Genomic DNA, 18,035 nt, shown 5'->3' with positions numbered 1-18,035 from the left:
TCACAGACCCGAACGTAGTGAGGGTGCTTGGTATATCCGCCATGTTTCAAATACATGGATGGCCAGCATAATGGCCCGCAAATTTAAGCTTTATGAGAAGCCTATTTTAGTTGCAAAATGAGAACACAGAGTGGCTTATCTTTAACCCACATTCTCAATCTCTCATGCCAGAGTTAAAATAAAACGATCCCTAACTAATTATCAAAAGATCGTAAATTTAATTTCTTGAAACGTGCGGAGAAACGATTTGTTTACAAGCAACAATCCTTGTTCCAACACCGATACCGTTCATTCGGCTTCATTCTGCAAACCATGTGATCACTCACAGGTGAACTAGGATTGGACGATTGATTGCGTTAAATTTTATCCAGGTTACCGGGCCATGCCTAATGGCGATACTCACGTCTTGGAAATATTTTTCAACCACGTTGCAAAATGATCGGAAATACACCATCAAGGCGACTCGATCGGTAAGCATCATTGAAACTAAGCAATATTTAGTATTTCTTCTGTTGATTTTTTGGATAAAATTGTAGTTTACAGTTTTGATTGGTTTGATGAGAGTGGATTTAAAAACCAGTCCACTAGTAGACGTTGTAATTGACAGTTTGACAGTTCCGCCGGAGGATAATGTGAATCCATAAGATGTGGCGATCAATTTCACGATTAAAATCTTTCCTTTGGGGCGATTTCCATTTCTTGCTATCATTTAAAGCCTGAAAGCATCAATACTAAAGATAGGCTATCAGTCGCTTGTGCAGATATATGTTAACATTGGATTCCATTTCTTGTTTATTGTTCACTATATGGAAAAGCCTGTTCGGTTGTATCTTGTATTGGTTGTATTTACCACGTATAAAGTGGATACGTATAATGGGCTATTCCAGAAATTTTCCACACACCCCCAAAGATGACAAAGTTAAATTTAAAACAAAATGTGGGATTTCCCATGAATGATTTCGCAAAATTGTATGCAATTTTCCGAGCCACCCATAACATAACAATGGGATTTCCCAGCCAAATATTTACAGTGTACATTTGGGAATTGGGAATTATTACATGGATTTACAGCAAAAAGTTATCAGAATTCCCAATTTTTTACATTCCAATGTGCATCTGGACGGAAATGGGATGTTCTTTTGACATTTCCTGGTGGGAAAAGATGTGAGAAATCCCAATGTCATCTTTGGGGGTGTGTGGAAAATTTCTGGAATAGCCCAATAGCTATCCTCTGAACATTTGGCAATTTAAACTAAACACAATTATATTGTACTCATCTACATGGCAGGTATAGCACTTACCCACCTTTGGCACTGAGCATTCAAAGTATATGTTTGTAAATAATATTAATACAAATTAAAACCCTACAAACTAACCTTCAAATAACCGTGATTCGTCCGAGTATAGTCCCACGCTCGAGTATAATCCCACCCCCATTTTTGAAAAATTTCAGAAATTGTAAAAAAAAAAAAAAAAAAAAAATTTTTTTGGTTTTGAGTGTCCCTGGACCTAGACCTAGATGCTAGGATCATTCATGGTTGACCTAAAAAGAAAAAAAAAAAAAAAAAATTCAAGATATTTTGTATTTTTAATATGAAAATTGATAATTTGTATTCATGTCATACTCTATTAATGATTTCAAAATGCATTGAATTTGAATGCATTTTGAAATCATTAATAGAGTATGACATGAAAACAAAGTATCAATAAAAACACAAAACTTTGTGCAAAATTTCAATTTTTTTTTTTTTTTTTAGGTCAACCATGAATTATCCTAGCATCTAGCATCCTAGGTCTAGGTCCAGGGACACTCCAAAAAAAAAAACTTAAAAAAAAAAAAAAATTTTTTTTTTTTTTTTGAAATTGAGTATAATCCCACCCCCAATTGTGAAAAATTTTCACATAAAAAACGGGTGGGACTATACTCGGACCAATACGGTAATTAAATACAGTACAAATTTGATTATTACAGGGTGAGAGTCACTGTAACAGTTTTAAATCTGCCATGTTGACTGGGCTCCGATCACTCAGTGTGCAAATTGAATGGCGCGTACCAGTGATCACAGCAGCTGCGAAATTCACTTCTGTGTTCTGAGTGTATGGAAAACCTGATGGAAAGTGCCATACGGCTGAGCGGTTTTGCCGTCTCTGTCAATCATGACGCTCACCACCTGATTAAAGCAGGACTGTAGCAAGTGGGGAGACAGGGGCAGCTATGGCTATCCCAATATTAAAACAATAGTATATGTATAAAATCCTATCAATTTGGACCTTGATCCTTGGTATAACTCAAGATCAGATCCCATACTATAGTATAGATCACATACAGCCGAGTTCAAAACATTTGTGATTGAGAAAGAAACCATATTTTTGAAAGTTTTATAATTAAAGACCGAATTAAAAAGACTAGTTTGCGTCTGACGTCATGACAAAGGCGCGCTGTGTTTGGTTGCTGACCTGCGCAGTATGGCATTTTTGGTCTGATTGTCAGGACGTCATACGCAAACTAGTCTTTTTAATTCGGTCTTCAATTATACATGCAATCAAATAACTGTGTTCACAGTATACCTACCTCATTTCTCTTTGGTGTAATGCTTGTAATGTTCTATCTTTCTCCTCCATGGTTGCTCCAGCTTCCGCCTTCGCTCCATTATACGCTTGTTGAAGCTCCCGTATCCTTTCATCTGCCTCTTTATACCCTTCCACCTGCTCTAGCAAGCCTTTGTTTTCAACTGTTAACGTCTCCACCCGATTCTGTGCCCCTTGCAGCTGTTCCTGATATGTTTTCTGCTGATGCTCTACGTGCTGACGAATCTGGCTGTTCTCAGCGGCGTATTGCTGTAGCTGCTCCTGTAGCTGTCTGACCTGTTCATCCGCGTTGCCGTGCACTTGCGCTTGTTTGCGTAACACCTCGTTCTCTGTGGCGTACCTCCTCACCTGCTCTTGCATACGTTCGATTTGGTCCGCTAACTCCGCGCTTCTTGCCTGGTACGTGTCCGAAGCCATCTGCATCTGGTCAAACGCCATTTTCTTATCGTCTGTCTGATTATGCAACTCTTTGATTTCAGTTTCCAACTTCTGGCTGTGAGTTTTTTCCGACTCTTTCTCCCTTTCCAGTCTCGCCAACACCGAATCCTTCTCTTCGCAAGTCTTCGCAAATTCTTCAATTTCAGACATGAGTTTTTCGCACCGCATCTCCAGCTGTTCTTTGTTCTCTTGTAGTTCGTCCAGGCTACCTTGCAACTCTTCCACCTGTGCCATCTGCTGAGCTTGCACTTCTTGTGCCTCCTCTTCGGTTTGTAAGCTTTCATCAAGCTTCCACTGGAGACTGTCAACTTCTTCCGTCAATCTCTTCAGATCTTTATCCTTGCTCCTAGCCTCTCGGATCTCCTCCATCAACTCCTCCAACTCGGATGCGTACTGCTCGTTTTCGCTCGACAGATTCTCGTTTTGATCCTCCAGTGACTTGACCTGTCCATTCAATCGACGATTCTGCTCTTTCATTTCTTCCACTTTACCCGTAATTTCTTCTGTGTCTCTTTTAAAATCTCCCAACTCAACTTCGATAGCTTCATTCTTCCTCTCCACCCCTGCCATTTTATTTTGCAACTCGGCCAACTCCTCTTTATCCGCCTTTGTGCTGCTTTTTGTACCGAATCCAACTGACTTTGAAGCTCTCCATTTTGAGACCTTAATGACTCATTTTCTAAATTCATTTCACTGTGGTCAGCTTTCAGTGTTTCTAATTCACTTTGTGTCCTATCTACATTTTCTTGAATTTCATGTATCCTACTGCTATACGCGCTAACATCCTTATCGTACTTTTCTTCCCACAACTTTTGTTGATTCTCTAGATCAGATTCGACTTTTGAAAGTTGCGATTTCATTCGCTTTTCTTCCTCTTCCATTTTCAACCTCACTTGCTGCAGCTCAGATTGCCATCTATTGCAGTTGTCTCTGGAAGACTTCAGATCCTGCGACAAGTGTTTCACTTTTTTACTCTCGTCTGCTAGAGCAGCCATCGATCCTTGAAGCTTCTCTTGCAATTTTGATATATCCGTTTCCATGGCAACCTGAGACGATTGTAATGTTTTGATCTGTTTGTAAGCTTCGTCGTATTCAACATTCCTTGTGCTTAAAGCTTCCTGGAGTGATGCCATCTTTTGTTGGGCCGATGCGCACTTGTTGCGTAACATTTCGTTTTCTTCCTGCACAGATGCTATATGATGCTGCGTAGCTGCATATTCATTTTGCAAAGCTTCCTTGTCTTTCTTTAGAGCAGCTATTTCTTCTTTTGCACTTTGGTCACCCGACTGTCTTAAGTTCTCATACTCCTGTTTAACTGCAAGGAACTGAGACTCCATAGCTGCCTTCTGTACTAAAAAATCCTTCAGACTCCAATTTTTCAGCATTCAATCTTTCCACGCCCTTCGCCAATATCTTACGGGCTTCATTTATTTTCACAAGCTTCTCTTTCATCTTTTCGTTTCTGCCTCTGAGCATGCTCTTTTTGCAGTTTGCTCAGACTGTACTTTGGCACTAATTTCACTCAGTTGGCCCGTCATTAACTCCATTTCTGCTGCAATTTCTTTATCTTTTTCTTTTAACTGAACTTCCAAATCTTCTTTCACACGTTGCAAAATATTTGCTTTACTCGTAAGATCTTCCATCTCCGACACTAACTTGTCTCGGTCTTGTTTTTGTCCTTCCAATACTTCTTCCAATGTCGTTTTGCTGGTTTGCAATTCCTCCACAGTTTTTCTCAAGTGATCAATTTCTTGACTTCCATTGTGCAGTTCTGTTTGAAGCTGTCCAAGCTCTAGCAGCGTTACCTGCAGTTTCTCCTCATCACAAGCACCTTGACTTTCCAGCGTTTTTCTCAGCATTTCAATTTCATTACTCTGTTCATTCTTTTCAGATTCCGACTGCTCTTTGCTGGTTTGCAATTCCTCTGCAGTTTTTCTTAAGTGATCAATTTCTCGACTTGCATTGTGCAGTTCTGTTTGAAGCTGTCCAAGCTCTTGCAGCGTTCCCTGCAGTTTCTCCTCACCACTAGCACCTTGACTTTCAAGCGTTTTCCTCAGCATTTCAATTTCATTACTCTGTTCATTCTTTTCAGATTCCGACTGCTCTTTGCTGGTTTGCAATTCCTCCGCAGTTTTTCTTAAGTGATCAATTTCTTGACTTGCATTGTGCAGTTCTGTTTGAAGCTGTCCAAGCTCTTGCAGCGTTCCCTGCAGTTTCTCCTCACCACTAGCATCTTGACTTTCAAGCGTTTTTCTCAACATCTCTATTTCATTACTTTGTTCATCCTTTTCAGATTTGGACTTTTCTAAAGCATCATTAAGAGAAACAAGCTGCTCCTGAAAGCTAAGGTTAAGACTCTGCAACTCCTCAACTCGATTATCAGCTCCTTTTAACGAGAACTCTTTCTGCTGAAGTACTTGTTTAACACCATCAAGTTCTTCTTTTAACCCTCTCACTTCCAATTCTAACACATCTTTCTCACCTTGTGTGCTTTCCGTTTCCTTACGTGCTTCCAGACTTTGCACAAGTTGAGCTTTCGCTCCTTCTAAACTATCCCTCAACTCCACAAGTTCCGATTCAAGTTTACTGTTTTCTTTGACAGACAGCTCGCATTTTGCTTTTAATTCTTTGGCTTTTACAAGAAGTTTTCCGTATCTCTGTTTGGAGCTGTCCAACTCAACTTTCAGTCGTGTGTTCTCTTTTTTCCAACTCCTGGTGCTGGGATTCATCAGGGGGTGGGGCGGCCATTTGTACATTCGCTTGCTCCACTTTCACCTGTTCCTGTTGTTGGTCTATTACTTCCTTTAGTGATGCTATCGTTGAATCTTTTTCCGAAACACTCATATTTAAATCAACCATCTGAGACTCCTTATCCTGCAAGAGCGCCTCCAGATCTTTCATCCGATCCTCTTTTTCATGAATTTCGCCTCAAGCTCCGTATCCTTAGACTCAGATTGCTCAGGCTTTCGCTCAACGACCCAACTTCCGAATTCAGTTCTTGATCTATATCCATAAGTTGCTGCTTTAGTTCATTAATGATGGCTTCCTTGTGAGACAACTCCTCTTCCACTTGTGAACTATGAGCACCGGTACTTTGTACCGTTTCGCTTAATGCCGCAACCTTCTCCGACAACTCCTTATCGCGCTCCCCTATCTGCTCCTGAAGTTCTTTGGCTTCATCTGTCTTTTTAGCAATCAACTCTTTCATCTCCCTCATGTCGCGAGCTGCTTTCTTGATTTTCTCCCGCAAGGTAACAATTCTAGTTTGATAGTCTTTCTCTTTGCCGGCAAATTGTTCCGTTAAACTCCGTGTCAGGACATCTTTGTCTGCGAGGGCGCTTTCAAGTTTCTCTATCTTTTCGTTGGTGCTGCTGATGGTTTCTTTCAGCGAAAGCGTCTCTTCGTCTTTACCACTTTCCTTCTCCTGTAGAGCCTCCACTAACTTTGCCTTCTCTTCATTGTCCTGTTGTAGCCTATTCAACTCACCAGTCATCAAGTGCTCTTTTTCCTTCAGTTTCTCCATTTCTGCAACAAATCTTTCTTCATTATCAATCACTTTCTGCGTGAGATCTTCTACAATGTCACTCTTCTCCCTCAAAAGTTGTGTCAATTTAGCCAATTTATCTGCCGAAGCAGACAGTTCTCCATGCAAAGTATCCAAATCTTCCGCATACTTTTCATTAGTTAATTCAATTTGATCACCAAGTTGGTGAATTTCAGCATCTTTCCTACTAATTTCTTCATCTTTTTGTACAAGATTGCTCTTCAAGTGTTCCAGCTCTTCAGCCAGACTCTGTTCCCCATGTTGTAGTTGTTGTTTTAAGGCTTCATTCGTTGATGTCTGATTAGCCAGCTCTTGATGCAAATGGCTCAACTGTTCCTTAGCAACAGAAAGCTCTTCCCTCGCCGTTTCGGTCTGACGAACCAATGCGGTTTCCTTTTCTTCAAAACTGGCTTTCATTTGAGTCAGTTCTTGCTGATAAAGTTGTTCTTTTTCTGTCACTTCGGTCTGCAAGCTTTCAACGTTCTTCTGCAAGGTATCGTTCTGTTCCTGCAAAGAAGAGGCCGTCTCTTGAAGACTATTTTTCATTTCCTGGACTTCATGAAGCTGCTCTTGTAAATTACTGAGAGTACTTTTTACCTCCTCAAGACTACCCTGTAGCACTTCCGCCTCTTTCCTAGAGTTATCTAACACATCTTGAGCATTTTGAGTTTCTTTAAGCACCGCACTTTCCTTGTCTTTGAGATCATCTTCAAGTCGATGAACGTTCTGCTCCATTTCACCAATAACCTCATCCTTATTATTGATCACATTTTCTAATTCCTTAATCTTTTCTTTGGAAGCACCGTCCACCGATTTCAATTCAGACTCGACATGTTCAAGTTTGTCAACAAGGTCTACAATCTGTTGGTCTTTCTGTTCAAGATGCGATTTGAAAGCGTCAGCATCGGAGCTTTGTTTCTGCAGCGACTCGCTCAAAACTTGAACTTCCGATTCGACTTTGACAGATACTCCTTCATCTCGCCCTCAAGTTTACTTAACCATGCCACTCTTCTGTTCCAAATCACTTTCTAAATTCCGCTGTCTTGAAGCAGCATCCTCCAGTTTTTCTTTCACCGACATCAGCTCTGTAGAGAGTTCAGCTCTAGCTTGATTATGATCCTCTTTCTCCGTCTTCAGAGCATCTTGATACCAGTTCTCCTTTTCTTGGACCAATTTCAAAGATGCAAGTAACTGCTCCTGTAATGAATTTGCTTGCATTTCTTTATCCTCCACTTGCCTACTAAGTTTTGAAACATTACCCGATAACTCTTCCACCTTACTTTGTGAATCCGCTTCCTTCTGATCCAGCCGACCTTGTAAGCTCTCGGCGCGATTTTCTAAATCGCTTATCGTTCTCTGATTTTGCGTCACTTCCGCTTCAAGTTCTGATATCTGAGTCAAAAGTGAGGACATTTTTGATTCTACTTCCTTGCCTTCTTTTGACTGGCCATCCTTCATCACTTCCAACTCTCTTTCCTTCTGACCCACAGAGTTCTCAAGAGTCCCAATTTGGAATTCCTTTTCAGTAATCTGCTTCTTTAACTCAGCAATTTCATCCACATTCCCCGCTACGGCATGCGTAAGCTTCGATACTTCCTCTTCCCGTTCCTTACACTGATCCCTAATTTCCTTCAATTCTTCCTCCTTTTCCCTAACATTAGAATCCAGCTCTCCTTTTTCTGCAGCAAATACAGACCTCTCATTCTCAAGTTGGGCATTGGATTTATCCAAATCAACTTGTAGACTTTCCAATGATGACTCAAGAGTCTGTTTCTCTTCTTGTAAAGCAGCCCTCCTGCCTTGTTCCTTTTCTAGTTTAACCATAAGCTCAGCAACTTCTGTCTCTTTGCTAGCAAATTTGTCGCAGAATGTCTTCACTTCCTCTTCTTTGTGCCTTAACTTCGTACCCAACTCTTTCAGTTCTTCATCCTTTCCTTGCAAGTTTTCAGAGAGTTCATTATCGCGATGTTTAGCACCATCCAGCTGTTCTTGAGTGTTCGATAGCTGTTCTGATAATTCTTTCATTTGGTTGTCAGTTTTTTCTAGCTGTTTCTTGGAATTCTCAAATTGTTCTTGCAAACTGCTAACCATTGATACCTGTCAAAGACATACAAAATAATACATGTGTAAAAGTGACGCTATAACACTATTATTATTCTTACAAAGAAAAATTAAAAACACAGCTTTTAATTTAATTTTTGACATTCCAATTGAAACATGGTTCAGGTCTCACCATCTAAAATTGATCAACAATTCAGGTACGAATTAGTGAATTTGAAAAGCATAAACAGGCCATGAAAATTTAAGTAACTGTATTGCAATCATTTAAGCGCATATTATCTATAAAAGAAACAGGAGGGGCAGCTTGTTCCACTGCTCCTAGCATGCTGCTTGGCACTAACATTGTTATATGTAATGGGCTATTCCATTTAAAATCCACACTGCCCCGTGGAAGATTTAGCTAAAATCTGTCACAGAGGGAGTATGAGTTTTGAACAGAATAGAATAGACAATTGGGCTGCTTCCATTTCAAATACTCACTCCACTTGTGGAAGATATAGGTAAAACAATAATAAAACATGGGTGTGAGAGGCCACAGACCAATAAAAGAGGAAAATTACTTAAAAACGCTGAAAAACATTGTAAAATCAGGGTAAACCCGTCAAATATGGGCTGAAAATGAAAGAAAACATGTAAATTTTGGCAACAAAAAAAGAGAAAATCAGCTGAAAAGAGGAACTCTCACCACACCCCTGAATAAAAGGGGATTTTCTCAAGATTTTGAACAGGGGGTAACTTCCCTCAGGCTGGTCAGCACTTGTTAAGAGCCACAAATGAATTAATCAATATTAATGTATTACGTACCTGCTCTTGTAGTTGTGTCTGCAGTTCGTCACATTGACTAGTTTTACTGTCTAGTGATCCTTGTAATTCAGAATTGGTATGCTGGTGGTTTGCTACTTCAGATGATAATGATGACTTCTCTGATTCAGCACTGTTTAGTTGGTCCTAGAATAGAGAAACAATATTTTGGGTTAATTAGTATCTCAATTTAAGGGGGTACTACACCCCTGGCCAATTTTGTGCCTGTTTTTGGATTTTTCTCAAAAATTATAGCGCATTGGTGACAAGTAAGTTTGTGTAATTATAGGGGCAAGGACTACAACTACTGCACTGAAAATTCAGCAACTCACGGCAAGTAGTTATTGATTTATTGATTAAATATTGGTTTTCCCTCATTTTTGACTGTAACTCCACAACTGTTGTCTGTGCTGAAAAAACAATTTCCAGTGCAGTAGTTGTAGTCCTTGCCCCTATAATATACATATCTTACTTGTCACCAATGCGCTATAATTTTTGAGAAAAATGCAAAAATGGGCAAAAAATTGGCCAGGGGTGAAGTACCCCCTTAAGTCAGCTTTGCGATGCTATTGACAGGGTTCATAGTGTCAAGACCACAGTGAAATCAATGACTTTTAATGACTTTCAAATACACTTTTCAATGACTTTTTATTAAATCTCATACCTCGGATGTGTTGAACAGCGAAAATGCGTTTTCCACCACTTTTTGTACCCATTGATGAAGTCACACGCAATTCGAAGTATATCAAGTATGCCGAATTCTGCACATATTTCACACGTGCAAGTCCGATGTTTTCTCTCCATGAAGTTGATACATTATGTGAACAATGCAAATTTTATGTGAAAAGCTACTACTGTACTGTACAATAAACATTTTAATGCATAACTGTACTTTTTTGGCGTCCAAATGTTGTTTTTGTCATGAACTGATTCGTATCTCTCGCGTGCGCTCTGTGACTTATATCCTACCCTTCTTCGCTCAATCAATTATGCATATGATTAATGACGTCACTCATACATACGATCGATGTAAAGAATTAACTACCACACATGGTAACACGTCATGGAAAAAATCTGACATTTGCATATCACGGAAAAGGGCTTCCGGGGAGGATATTGTGCTGGTTATTATATAAAATAATAACTGTACTTTTTAAAATAATTATTAAAATATATCGTATTTTTATTTTTTCCTTCATACAAATATATTTCAAAGACTTTTAATGACTTTTTTTACTTTTCTACAAAATTTAATGACTTTTAATGACCTTGCTTCAAATTCACTGACTTTTAAGGAATTTAATGACCGCTACTGAACCCTGTATTGTGAAGTTTGTTTGAGTTTATCACCAGGAATGCACGGCAACTTTCCTGGAGATGGTGACAATGAGCTATTCCATTTAAAATACACACTACCCCTGTGGAAGATTTAGCTAATGTCTTCCACGGGGGGAGTAGAAGTTTTGAATAGATTAGACAATTGGGTAACTTCCGTTTGAAATACTCACTCCAGTTGTGGAAATATAGGTAAAACCATAATACAGGGGGAGTATGGGTTTTAAAATGATTAACTCTGACCAATTATATTTGAAAAACTTGCTCCCCCTGTGGAAGGTGTTTCCAAAATCTTCCACAGGGGGAGTGTGGACTTTAAATGGAATAGCCCAATGACAGCTAGTCAAGATAACTCTGTATTATATACCCTCTTCCATGTGAACAAATGTGCTATTGGCAGCTGTGTCTATCCAAATGAAATTTTTGCTATAAAATTTAATTTTTCTCTGTGCACTGTGATGAACACCCGTGTGTGCGTAATGTGGAAGTGAATCCAACTCGCTCATGATTAGTTGGTATTTTCATTAGGTATCCAAGTTGTGCATTCGCATTGCATTTTGAAATACAATCATGGTTGGAACGCGTAAAGCTGTAGGCAGCTGTATTCATTCAAATGATATTTTTACAATATATAGTTGGACACTCAAACTTTAATTCCAGTAGGGAATATATCCCAATATTCCATGTTTCAGTCTCCTTTAAGGGCTGGGGTATGAATGTTTGGACAGTATTTATTTTGGGACATTAGAGCACATCAGACATATCGAATTGCATTCTGAATATGAAGAATGTCCTTCTGATATCAAATAATTTTGATTTTTGAAATTCCTAATTTGATACACATTTTATGGCAAATCATTAAAAATTGATATTTAACAGTACTTGAAGTAAACTTTATAAATCTGATGATTTATACTTAAAGTGTATGTAGGTGGGATGAAAAGTTTGACGATCAATTGAAAATTTTGACCTTTCGTATTGAAGATATGGATTTTTTTCCAAAAACAAAAAAAAAATTAGGTCTTTTTGGGAAAAATCCATATCTTCAATATGAAAGGTCAAAATTTTCAATTGACCGTCGGCTTTTTCCTTCCTGCTACATACACTTTAAGAATATATCATTAGATTTATATAATTTACTTCGAGGATTGTTATATATCAAAATTTGAAAAATATCAAATTTTTATAATTTGTCATAAAATTTGTATTATATTGTAATTTTCAAAAAATGAAAATTATTTGATATCAGAAAGACATGCTTCGTATTCAGACTGCAATTCGATAGGTCAGAGGTGCTCTCATGTCCCACAAAAAATACTGTCGAAACGCAATAAACGCTCATTTTAGATCCCTTAATGTGTGATTCAATACTTGCTTTGCACTTGTCGCAGTAACACTTTTGGTGCAGCAGTTGAGGAGCATAAACCGCTGTGTTTTTGCAATAGCAAAACACTGAAAAAAGACCCAAACAAAGCTTATTCCCCAATGAGAAAAAATGGCAGCGAATATGCAAAAAACACAGTGTTCGAAACAGAAAACACACAAACGAAATAGACTATACACTGGGTCTTACACCCATCTCACCTGTAGATCTTGACATTTCTTCTGCGCTTCTGCAAGTTGGCTTTGTACATCCGCTGCTTGTTGCTGTAGTTCTGCTGTAGACTTCTGGAATGCTTCTCTTTCCCTCTCCATCTCAGCTAATGGCAGGTGGTCACTCTCCATCTGTTGTTTAAGGCCTGCTACCTTCTCCGTAAGTGATTCCTGCTCTTTATCTAGAACTGGGAAATTGGAAGTAAATGTGAAATATTAGAGCTACACACAGCTACAGTGTATAAGTGGGAGGTTGAACCACACCAGTTTTTTTTTGGTACTTCTGTAAATGTGGTCATTTTCGCTCATGTACTTTTTGCACTTTGCCAATTTTTAATATTAGAAAAAAGCGCAGTGATTTATAGTGCGCTACGCACAGGCACAACACCTAGACATTGATCCATAAGCCTCAGCACACTTTACAGGTTGTCGCTGACCACTATGGCCCCACATCATTCCATAAACCATTAAACAACAATTCAGGGACTTTGCTGCTCCAAAACACACACCCTAGACATTCCACAAATAACCTTCGCAACCAGGATCAGCTCCCCGAATTTCGTACGGGTTACAACGAGACAAATTAGCAGTGAGTTCCATGTCCAGCGGAATTTCAAGCTAACTCAATTTTTCCACGAGAGCGTACTAGGCACTGCCAGAGTTCGAACCCGCAACCTCTCGCACCATAGTCGAAAGCCTTATCGATTGAGCTAACTTGACTGCTTATTGAGCTAACTTAATTTGTTTTTAAATTCATGATTTGGGGTTTTTTTTAAAGACCTATATATTTTATTTTTGTTGTAGAAAATTAAAGTTTTGCAAAAATTTCCACTTTTACAGAATGATTGCTAGGAGAAACCAGTGATGAATAGATCTATATTGTCTGGATCTTGGAAGGTCAATGCTACACCAGTCATAATTGTCTAACAAACCAAATCAATATAAAATCTGGCCTATACACTTATTTACAGCTCAGCTTTGAAAGTATTTCCATGTTTGGTCGATCATATAAAATTACCATTGCCATTTTAGCAAAACCAGTTCGGTTTCATATATTAAAGTACCTGTGTACTTTTACCAAATCTTTCTGGTTTGGCCGATCATTAGAGTACTATACACTCAAGGAAAATCTTTCAAAAACATTTCTACTTATTTCATTTATTGGTTTTTGAACAAGGACGAGGGGGCTTATAGACTGGATAAAATTTATGACCAGCTAATAAATAATCGGCAACAAGGAAGTTTGGTGACATCATCAAAACCAGACTTGAGTGTTGCCAGTGGTAAAAACATTTAGAAACACCAGACCAGAGTGAACAAGATTCCTGACAGGAATTTAACCCTATGAGAACTATCTGCCAATTGGCCAAAAAGAAGTTTTCATTATCAATTGGACCAATCAGCAACATTGTTAGAATAATTTCACCACACAAAAAAAATGGGCCAATTATTTCCAAAGCTCCATTCTGGTTGGTGATTAAATTGGAGATATCACATAATTGACCAATCAGAGGCAATGTTAGATCGGCAGGTAGTGCTCAGGGGGTTAAATATATCCAAGTGAGTATCAGTTTATTTACAATTGAAATGTCACATCATTTATGTGCAGTGGCGTAGCCAGGGGGGGGGGGGAAGCTTCCCCCCATAGGATACTGGCTACCCTGATATTTAAGATTTTAGGCCTTTTTTGTCCCCCTTAAAAGTTGTCTCCCCCCTTTGCCTACCCTCTGAAGAAGTGCTAGCTATGCCACTGTTTATGTGAACCTACCATCTTTCTCCTCCTCCAACTGTACCATTCTCAATTCCATGGTAACCTTCTCCTCAGCCAACTCAGACCTCTCCTTCTCCGTCTCGCTCAACTGTGTCTCAACCTCACCAAGTTTCTGCTGCAACTCTGCTATTGTTTCTTCATGAGCAGCCTATTAATAAACAAAGTATGGTATTATGTTTACCTCTACGCTCCAGTAAAATCAACGGCAAGTAAATAATCTTTGTTACGATATGCTTGTATTTTTGATATATGTACAAGAAATGTTTGTTTTTTATGTTGCGCATATCTAGGCATTAACAGCTGAAATCTAGGAGATAACGCTGACGAAACTTAGGCCAGACACAAGTGACCTGGTGAACGAAGGGGGTCGCCGTAGATAGCTGGTCGGGGTATTTTTGCAGGAAAGTCAAGTGTATCCAACAATTGGGCTTATCACCCTGATCGGAACCGACTGTAACGAGATCTTTTGTCATGGGTCATCTGCCCCGCCATTACCAGATGAGCCACGAGGAGAGCGGAATTAATTTTTTTGTTGGTCCTGCGGGGAATTGAACCCGGGACCTCTTGCACCAAAGGCAAAGACCTTAACCAGTGTGCCACGCTGCTCCCACTGTTTCTCTTGCCATTGCAAAAAAATACAAGCATGGTACGGTGTAAACATACAGGTATATCTGATTTGTTACTCGGACCTGGCTAGATGTTATCGGTATATGACCTGGTTGGCTTACACACCAATGCCCCATTGCAAAATAAAATCATCAACATAATCCCACGTTCCTTATTCACTTTTTACAATATTTCAAAGTTACACTTACAGTTAATCAGAAGTTACACTTTTAATAGAAATTTAAGATACAAAAACATTAAAACACCTTTACCATAAGATTGATACAGTTTAGTTACCATCTAACACCTTAAATTCTATACTGAATATCATTACAAATTTTATGAAAAAATTTAAAAATAATTGGCTGAAATCCAATTAAAGATATAAAGAAAGTGTTCATTTTCGAAAATAAAATGCTTATCTGAGGCCAGTGGTTCACAAACAGAAGTTGAAAGTGTGATATGAGAAATGGTCATCTGCATCATATACTGTCGTAACTCAAAATGCTGCCTTGTGTGATTTAAAAAAAATTACTAAATGACAATAATAAATAAATCACACAAGGCAGCCTTTTGAGATACGAAAGTATCTGATGTATGTGATGAAAACAACAAAATATGATGCAACCAAGCAAAATGAACCTTTTACTACTTGAAAAGTTTTTTGCCTTCTACAAGATGAACTATATCTCATGAACTCAGATCCAATTTAGATAGATGGCTCAGTTCATTCAAACTGCAACGCATTTGAAACTCTAGCCACTCTATTGGGCTATCTCATGTGATGCTCTTTCCTTGAAGAGGAAGCCACACCAGAGCAGTTCTTCTGGGGTGAACCAAACCTGCCTGGTTATCAAATTAATCAGTGACAAGGTTATCTCCAAATATGACAGATGCTAATTGATGCAATAACATAAAAACATCAATTAGCACCTGTCAAATTCAGAGATAACCTTGTCACTGATTAATTTGATAACCAGGCAGGTTTGATTCACCCTAGGAGAACTGCTCTGGTTGGGGCTTCCTCTCTAACAAAGCACTCACTTTGGTTGATCACATCACATAGAGCTGTTGGCCCCAGAGTGTGATTACATTGTACAATAGCTGATGTGGATGTATAAATGGCAAGTAAACAAGGCCTATTCATCATGTACGATTATTTTAAAGATGTAAAGAATCATAGATGTCACTAGAATATTTCCAGATGTGGGCACAGTGCTTTTTGTTTCATTTGTCAAAATAGATACCAAACTTACTCCCCACTGGAAATTTTAGCTAGTATGCCACTGTTAAGTACCTCCAACCTTACTTCGCAATTCGCCAGCGAAGTGTTACGTGTAATCCGATTATCACTATGTCAACTGGATCACGCTTTTGAGTTCTGCACCACGATCGAAATGATCGCAACACAAAGTCTATGTTATGTACTACCAATTACAAAAAGTGCATGATCCAGTTACCAAGGAGTTATGTAACCATTTGGTACCACCCTATTTCCTGCATTAGCGGAGGCGCCGTATTTAACATTAGCTTTAGACATTTAATTATTTTCTTTATTTTCCACCTGACTTACCCGGGTGAAAAATAAAGAAAATAATTAAATATCCAAAGCTAATGCTAAATATGCCTCCGCCTAATGACAAGCACACACACACACTCTTTTAGTGACTGGCCAATCAATGATATTAATTCCTTCAAAACAAATTTTTTCCACTAACTGTTACATTTCTTACATGAAGAATAAGCCCAAAAGAATGAAAAAGCAACAAAAAATGAAATTGAATGCTCATTGAATACATTATGGTATCGAGCAAAAACAAGACTTGTTCCTAAAATTCGTTTTTGCGATAGCCAAAAAGGTGAATTATAAATATCCTTTGTATTTGTCTATTTCAGCCATATGAAAATGATCTCTGAAGAACTGAAGAACAATCAAATCGTGCATCCAAATTTTTGTGTTTTTTTTTTTCAGAAATGTGTAGCCTGCACAATGGGCATATTAGGTTAGAAAATTGAAAGTGATTTTCTTAAATGACTCATTCTGCTCGATCACATGTCATGTGTGTATAAATCAGGTGTATTAAAGGTTCTGCCAAAGAAGAACGGTACTTGTTTACTTTTTGAGAGCGTGCACAGCGTAAACACAGAAGTGGGGTTCTGATTGGCTGATTCAATCATCTGACAATCATAACAACAGGCACGGTAATCTGATTGGCCGATTACACATCAAAACGTTTGTCGGAACCAATAAAGCTCCGCGTTAGTCGCTCATTAACAGGGCGCTTGCGTCAATTTGCGCAAGGGACTGCCGTTCTTCTCTGAAACCGAGTGTAATGTAGAATCAATTACCAATTTGTTTATTGCCTACATTTATGTGTTTGTCTGAGTGGGAACATGTACACAGAAACAGCAAACACTGTAGTTGTACAAGTTGTTAAATACATTGACAATATTAAACAAATTCAGTCGGGAATAGACAACTAACTGGTGCAAAACGTGAATACACAACATTAACTTTGCATCTTACATAAAAACATTCAATAAAATTGAAACTTGTCAAATTCTAAACATATTGGTTGTCACTGCAATTGGCTTTAATTTGTATTCTACAATAGGGAAGAACTATAGTGGTATATTATATAACTTTGCATATCATGAAAGGGTAAAGGGGAAAAATAAGCAGGGCTTGAGATGGGCTCTACTTTGTGAAAAAGTAGAGCCCACAGTTGAGGAGGATTTTGTGTCAACCGGGAGCTACTTATGACCAACTAATTCAGTGTTAAAACACACTGCTACATAAATAAATAAAATAAATTTTGGATTTATATAGCGCATTTTCAAAGGTGTCAAAGCGCTATCATTTTGCTGCCACTAGTGAATCATTAGAATCAGATTGCATCAACTAGGCTGGCTGCAGCCAAACCCAGCACAAACCTATCTGCGCTTAGATTGTAACATCCACCAATTATCTAAGCAGCTCCCCAAATTCCATACGGTGAAGAAGTTGTTGTATAACCAAACAACTAATCACCGATTTTGAAATCAGAAATCCAAGAGAAAACCTGCAAGAGCGAGCATGGATTGGGATAAATCAAGTGCACATACAGACAGTCCCTGTGCACGGCCAGGGCTTGAACCAGGAACTCCAGTGGTGCAAGGCGAGGGAACAACCACTGTGCCAACTCGCTCCCTCTACATGTGTTCTAGCATGCAAGTTTGAGATCTTGAGACCTTTTGCCAGGATATAAGTTTCAGCTTAGAAGTAGCTCCCGGTCAGGTTAATAAACACACGGCTAA

General features: G+C 38.7%; 1 pseudogene; it reads right to left on the bottom strand.

The window, feature by feature from the left end:
- LOC140165928 (uncharacterized) overlaps positions 1-18,035 on the bottom strand; it is a 63,879-nt pseudogene that overhangs the window by 21,186 nt on the left and 24,658 nt on the right.

This window comes from Amphiura filiformis, chromosome 12 (genome assembly GCF_039555335.1).
Source record: "Amphiura filiformis chromosome 12, Afil_fr2py, whole genome shotgun sequence".
NCBI classification, from domain to species: domain Eukaryota; kingdom Metazoa; phylum Echinodermata; class Ophiuroidea; order Amphilepidida; family Amphiuridae; genus Amphiura; species Amphiura filiformis.
This window is presented reverse-complemented; position numbering and strand designations above follow the sequence as displayed.